This window comes from Aplysia californica, unplaced genomic scaffold (genome assembly GCF_000002075.1).
Source record: "Aplysia californica isolate F4 #8 unplaced genomic scaffold, AplCal3.0 scaffold00015, whole genome shotgun sequence".
Lineage (NCBI taxonomy): Eukaryota > Metazoa > Mollusca > Gastropoda > Aplysiida > Aplysiidae > Aplysia > Aplysia californica.
The window spans coordinates 1,540,830-1,548,559 of record NW_004797285.1 but is presented as its reverse complement, the minus strand read 5'-3'; positions in this window follow the sequence as shown (position 1 = coordinate 1,548,559).

Below are 7,730 nucleotides of genomic sequence, written 5' to 3'. Positions count from 1 at the left end.
TAACTGTCTTTACGTTATGTATCTTTTCTTCTCTTCTCAACATTTAGAAATAGAAATTTGATAAAATCTCTTTAGAGCACATGCAACCAATACCACAGATTAAAAAAACAAAAAAAACAATTCATAATTTTGGGCTTACCACATCTGAACAGCTGGCTGACAATATGCAATAAGATTTTGCCTTCCTGAGTAAATTCTACTCAAGAAAGTACGCAATGCTGCTGGCTCAAAAGTGTCAGGTGTACCTTGCATAGTGCTTAATGTGGGTATAACTGGTGAGCACTCATACATTTTCCATGACCACCTCCTCATCACATGGCCTTGCTCACCCACATGAGTAAGTATCCTGGATCTTGGTCCAGTCCTTGAACTTGTGCATGAGTGTCTCATGTCTAGGTATTGAAGCTCTGTGGGATTTTTTTTTTAACTTTGCTAATGGGGTAATTGAATGAGTGACAGTTATTCTCTTCTCAGCACTGTTTGAATTCTTCATGTGCACTCAAGTCATTATTCATGTATTTAAATGTACAAACTTGACCTTGTATGTTCCTGACATGACAATTTATAAGTTTACAAAAAATGTTTGCCTGTTATTGATGAAGAGTGTGGTTGTACCTGAAGCTACCACAGGAGAAGGGAACTATTAGGTCTACTGATAGTTTTGTTGGAAAAACAATATATCACTGAGAGTATCCAGGAAGCTTTATAAACTCAATAGTGTCCGTACTAAGATTTTTTAATGGATCAGCAAAGGCTTTATGTGTTGACTGTTTGTCCATCTTTCAACATTATTTTCACTTCTAGAAATGGTTGACAAATACATTTGACAGAGCTTACCCTTGCGTTTTGCATTTCCTTCTGTACATATCATATGTAACATTGGTTTTCCAGAGCTCAAAGGGATGTTAGTGGTGATGCTGTTCATATCAACTCAAAGATTGGTTCATTTAGGGAAAAGGATTAGTGTGGTTTAACTTATTAAAATGGATTTTTAGCAAGATTAGAGAATTGGAAAAGCTGTTTTAATATTTGATTATGTCTTCTTTTTTTTGTCTTCTGTTACAGTCACTTCTTGTGATGTTCATGATTTCTTATTCTTGTGCTTCACAAAAGTTCTAGACTTTTACTCATGAACTTTATAAAAATGCTCTGCCATTATGATTACTTTTTACCTGAAGAATCATCAGATATATGATGTAGTTGTGTAGAAGTTATCTATATATATATATATTATATATGTGAAAGCTCGTCACTTTGGTCGTTTAAAATTTCTGAACCACTTAACTTCTGAATTTGAAAAAATTAATGGTGGTTCAGAATCATTTAAAGGGTGCACAGTTATATTTTATTAAGGAGTCTGAAGTTACTGTAGTTTTATTTTCATTTTTTTATTAGTTTCGTTTAGATCTAATCTTGGGAAAGTCCCGTCTTCTAAGACGCCATAGTAAACAAGTGAGAATTCCGTTCACATGCAGTGCACACTGAACCCACAATGACTTGACGATCCCTTCTTTTGAGTTCGTTCATTGAACGGGGTACATAATGTTTTTCGTCTTGTCCTCATTCATGCTGGAAATCAACAAAATAAGCTTAACTTATTTTTTGGGCCTTTATTCAGTTTTTAAGTAAAATCTATACAAAAATGTGTTTTTATATAAACACCAAAAATGATGACTCAGAAAACAAACAATAAAAACAATAAAAATTGCCAAACGAATGGAAAAATGTGGGTTTCTTCAATTTCATTATTTTGACGAACAGTGCATTTCACCACGTTATCTCACACACAGTTATTTTAGAAAGGGGTTCTCAATGTAGGAGTTTATGGGCTTTAACTCTTCATTGATGTAGTTCTACAACGACCATCTTCATTTTTGATTCATTAAATGCATTCTCAATATGATGGGGCAGTAACAATGAGCTTTCCATCCTTTAGCAACAAATCTTTTCAAAATTTTGTTTCTGTAGATTGTTTGTGGGGGATTTTTTGGTAGCTGTCGTGGTTCACCTCTTTATCGCTCCAAAAGCAATGTTTTTTCTCTGTTGGTATGCTTTTGGTATGGATACATCTTTGGTGCTTAACAATTGTGTTATCCAAGTTCTGCAATAGTCACTTCTCTGAAAACAGTACAGGAGTGTAATTTCATAAAGCTGCCTGAGAGTTTATTTCCTCAGAAAATTAATTTTATTGTAATTCATAATATCAAGGACATGATCTTCAGCACCTTTATCAAAATCAGTGAAACTATATTGAAATAAATTAAATGCAGAACTTATTCTCAACAGGTATACCTGTGTTTTGGCTAAATTCTCATTATAAAGCATGTAATATGGTAGCTTGTGTATTTTCAGAAGCATATGGGACCAGTACGTTACGATATTTTAATTTCTTTTTCTGTTATATTCAGTACAGTTTCAACTGCTGTAACTGTTGGTTTAATAATATAAGAAACAGCAAAAGCATTGGTCATGCATTCTTTGTTGTGCATTTTACACTTCTACCTCCTCTCTTGTTTTTCTTAAATGAAAGAAAGATTGCATGGAAGGGACCATGTTGTGTTTCAGGAAGGAACTTCAGGTCACTAAAAGAGAGTCTGTAAAAAGTAAAAAGTGAAGGGGTGAGAAATTTCATTCAGTGAAACTCAGATATAGCAAAGTTGTCAGGCCCAACCTTCTATTTTGTTGAATACGAGTGATTTTTTATAACAATGTTAGCAACAGGTTGCGTCGCAGTGTAGGATCTGGCATATGGCATTGTTAGTTTCCACTGACCATTCTGAAGTCCATTTTGTAATTCAATACCTAGGCTAGCCTATCATTGGTCAGTAGCTGGAGAAGGGGGGGGGGTATGATTGTGATGTGTCTGCATATCTGCTGACGTTCCATGCCCTGACGCTTTGATCCCTTATTTCTTGATTTAAAAAAATTATCTCAGCAGGTAAATTCATCTCTAGCAATCTGGCCACCCCATTTTCAGATTTTTTTTCCCACCAATTTCTTTATGACTTCCAAAAATGTGAACCTTTTGTTGACAGATATCAATTAAATGTTTTCTAAAAATGAATCACATCCCATGTTTTGGAAACCTGAGAGTTGAGACAACTCTCTTTCATTATTTGAATTATGGTGAGTTTTGGCATTGGTTGTACTATGCTGAGTCATTTCAAGGGTCTTATTTTGTTCATCATGATGTGATTGATAAGTCGTTTCATACTGATGCAACAGTTATTCCTTAACTCCAACTGAATATCATTTTTTATTAAATGATATTCTTTGGTATTGTGTTCATCATTTGCTTCAAATATGTCATGGGTTAGTTGTTTAAAAAAAAAGTTTTTTGAAGAAGACAATAACATCATTTACGAAAGCAAAATTAATGCTAAATAAGTTGACCCTATGCTTACTTTATGAGACTTTTCCTTTCAGACTTACAAAAGCTTTCTTTGAATACTTTGTCAAACAGGGGTTACATTGGGACTTTCTCCATCAAATTGGAAACGCTTTTAATTCTGTTATACATTATGTTTTAAAGCAAATAAACAAGATTCTGTTAAGATTTGAAGAAAAAAAATGGATGTCCCATCGCAACTGCGGTATAATCATATAATGTGTTTTGAAGTTTTGTATATTTGATTCTGTAGGTATTCCACAGATTGTTTTTGCCTATCATTTTTATTTTCATGTTATGAACGCTGTTTGTCTTTTTTAGGTTGTTTTTCCAGATTTTCTTATTGTATAGTTAATTGTATTATGTAAGTTCTTATGTGGTTTGTATAGATTGTCTCATGTAATTAAGTTTATTTATTTCTTTGAACATACACAATGTATAATCTTCATTTGCTGTGGACAATTACCAAATGCCTTGCTTCAAAAGTGATGGCAAATGTTTTGATGTTTTGCTTTCCTATCATAATCATATTCATAGTTTGCTTTTGCATGGTTAGCTTTTATAGTGAAATTTTATATTTTTTCAATATTTTGTGAGCAAATTTCGTGAAAAAGTTTTGTGCCTATCCGAGTGAAAATTTGTTATCTTTTTGCAAAGTGGGGTTTTTTTTTCAAGATGCTTGAGTGCAACATTGTAAGAGCATTCCCAAAGACATCAATTTTTCTATAAATATTCCACATCATGTGTTCTGGATGCTGACTTGTGGTCTCTCAAGAAATTTGACAAACAAAATGAATGATTCAGGGATTGTTGAAGGAAGTTGCTGGAATTTTTTAGGAATACCAATTTTTATAGTTTCTGGAATTGAGATAATGACGAGTATTCCAAACTCTATCAATTGTATGACGCATGACACCCTTTTTGCCTCTGATGTCATGTCATCTGTTGTGTGGTAACAAATCAATAATATCCAGAACTCTTTCTACATCTCTGTAGCATCCTCATAGAGATATTGTTGCTGGAATTTTATGAGAATCACCAAGATCTTTGAGGGGTAATGCAATTATTATATCTACTGTCTTTCCCTGAAGGTTCTAGTGATTGCTGTGATGCTAGTGTTATATTATAAAATATATAAAAGATAATTTGCAATATGTGTATGTTGATTGATTTGCTCTTACATAGTCATACACATTTACTTGACTTCTTTTCTTGACAGTCCAAAACAAAAAGTAAATGTTATAAGTATATGTAATATGTGTATATATTTTTGGTAAAAATTAATTAAATACCATTAGTGAGTAGGCTAATAATATTTTATTCTATACAATAGCAGCTTATCAAGTTTTTCAAAGTTCTTCTGAACAAAGAACCTGCATCTCTTTTGGGAAAAAGGTATTCACATATAATAGTGATTGTATTTGTATTTAGGATAAAAGGACAAACCACCATCTAATGTTGCAGACTAACAGTGTACCGGTATGTTGTGAGGTGATTGAGATATTTTGCAAGTGGTTGGCAGCTCACACTGTGAGTTGGTACAGGAACAGGAGTGTTTGAGTTTTGCTCAGTCTCTGCCTGTCCTTTCTGCAGTCAGATAGTTAGGGTTCTTTTCGACTCTCAACATTGTCTTGGTGGAGAGGATCAGAAAGTTCCACAATAAAAGGTTGCCTATATGTTATAATTGAGAGTGTACATGAGTAAAGCTAATTGTACCTATTGTTTTGAAATGCAATTTTGTGTTACTTTATTGGTACCTTTTCAGGTTGCCGTATGTATGCTAAGAGTAAAACGACCAAGTAATGTCTCTTATTTGCTGAATCTGGCCAGTGCTTTGTCTTTCACTGCTGTACTGTATAGTAATAAAACAATATGCATATCCGAATCAGAGTTTCAATTGTTGTATGATCTGGGCATGCCTTAAGGTGTCTCTCTTAAGACAAGCCATACACAGGCGCACACTCACACTCTCATGTCCATGCACACATGCACACCCTCATACACTTTGGGGTCTTCTGACTGTCTCAGTTACTCACAGTAAAATTGTACAGTTAAAATGATTTACAGAAATGGATAAAAGGTTTTTCTTAACCTTGTCTTTTTTCTGTCTCATTTTGGAGAATGCGTAATCTGAGTAAATGTCTTTGCTTTTTTGTCGATCCCAGTTGGATTGTTTGTTCACCTTGAAAGAAGTTTAAATCGCTGGTTAAGCTGTTGAAAAGTATGTTGGGGACCATTAATTGTGTAAAATGTTGTTAATGGTCAGACATTGCTGCACATAATGGGTTTCAGCTGGCTAAGAATTATATCGGTGCCCAGTTGCCAACTAGTTCCAACGAACGTGGCAAACATTATACATAATAGGCCTATATAAACTCGCACAAAAAAGTAAAGGAACAAGAATTCAAAGAAAGACAGCTGAAAAATATTTTAACCCAATTTATTCATTTTTTCCAAAAAGATGCTTTCGACTCTCTAGATTATGTGTGTACAATTTCAGAATTCAACAACAACGAGAAGTTCATGAAAAATGAGCTTAATTAAATCACACTGGTCGGATTTTAAAAGTCTGAACAGCCATGGTTCATCATGAACATTGTCAATAGTGGGTGCAGCCACCGTGATTGATCAAACACCCGATAGAGCATCGACGCATGGACAGGACATGCCTTCGAAGAACTTGTTGCGGTAGGTTCTGCACTCCTGGACGAGGTAGCCAAGAGTTGTTGAAGGTTTTGTGAAGGAGGGTGGTTGTCCCTTATACACCGGTCAATGTGATCCCAAATGGTTCAATCTGCTGCAAGAGATGAACAGCAAGGGGACGCAGGATTTTGTCCCTGTACCCTGCCGCAGTTAAATTTCCCTGTATGCTACGGTTCATTCAGGGGGGTCTGTGATGATCTGAGAAGCCTCCCCACACTAGAACGGACCCTCCACCGTAGGGCGCCACCTGCTGGATGCAGTTAGGGTGGAACTGCTCTCCTCGGCGCCTCTAGACGTGGGCTCGCCTGTCTGGGTGCAGCAGGTTGAATCTGGATTCGTCCAAGAAGACTACCAGGTCCGACTGACGTGGTGTCCACCGTGAGTGGCGAGCAGATCACGCCCGGCCAACTGCTTTGTCGGGCGGCATGTGCCTTGGCCGCCTGGCAGGGACACAAGTAGCGAACCTGGCTCTACGGAGACAGTTCTTCACCGTCTCTTCGCTCACGTGGACATTGGCTGTCATCCGTTATTGGCCCCTGGTGCGGTTTGCAGTGGTCGTTCGACCTGTCTGAAAAAGAACCGGTCAGTCCTGTAGTTGATCAAACAGGGCCATCCTGGTCGAGGCCTATCCTGAACCTTCCGGTCGCTCGCCATCGTTCTTACAAGAACTTGGAACGTGGAGCCATCTTGGAGCCAAGCAAGGGCTCGTCTTCTGTTGACACCAGGCAGCGAGCGTCTTCGGACCATCGTGTTGTAATGAAACATGCCTGAAAAACACTGGTTCATAAAGGGTTGCAAGTGAGCGATATTCACAGCCAAGACATCTGTTTCGCACGTGCCAAGCTCAGTTTTAGCCACCAGCCCCTATGCCAATGTTGCTGAGGCAGAGAAATTTAATCAATTTTTAATGCTTTTTTTTCTCAGTTTTGGAACGCTCCTCGTCGTCAATGTGAAGCCCATGTGGGTAAATTTGCTGTACATGCAAACTATGTCCAGTTGTCAGTCCATGTGCCAAGTTTGATGTACTGAACTTAACAAGTTTGAGAAATATTGAAGTTTAGATTTGACAGGTGAAGACGCAAGTCGTTCTTTGACTTTTTTTGTGCGAGTTTATATATATATGGTTGTGTGTGTATGAGTAACTGAAGTGACTCAGAAGTAAGAGCTACTGAGATGTTTCACTCTCGCTTGCTAACCGAGGGGATGTTTAAGTTCTTATCTCTGTGTCATTTTACTTTATTTAGGCATTTAATGACTACTGTTTTCTTTATTATTTTTTTCATGTACTCCCAATGAAAAGCAATCCCTTTCGGTTCATTCTAAAGAAAGGGTCAAGTCACTGAAATAATAATGATCATAACTACATTTATACAGCGCGTATCCACGCTCTACAGTATGCTCTAAACGCTTTACTACTATTATTACCCCAGTAGACCCTAAACACTCAGAAACAGTCTCGGCTTCCCGGGAAGCACGAAGTATTTTGATGAGCTAAAGTATTATTATTGCTTCAGAACCATCCGCGATCTAAATTGCTAGAATGTAGCCTACCAACTGGATATCATGATTATTTATGGCAATTTTCTTACTTCTTGCTGATAGACAAACGAAATCGCTTGTGGCTGATCGCGCGCGTGTG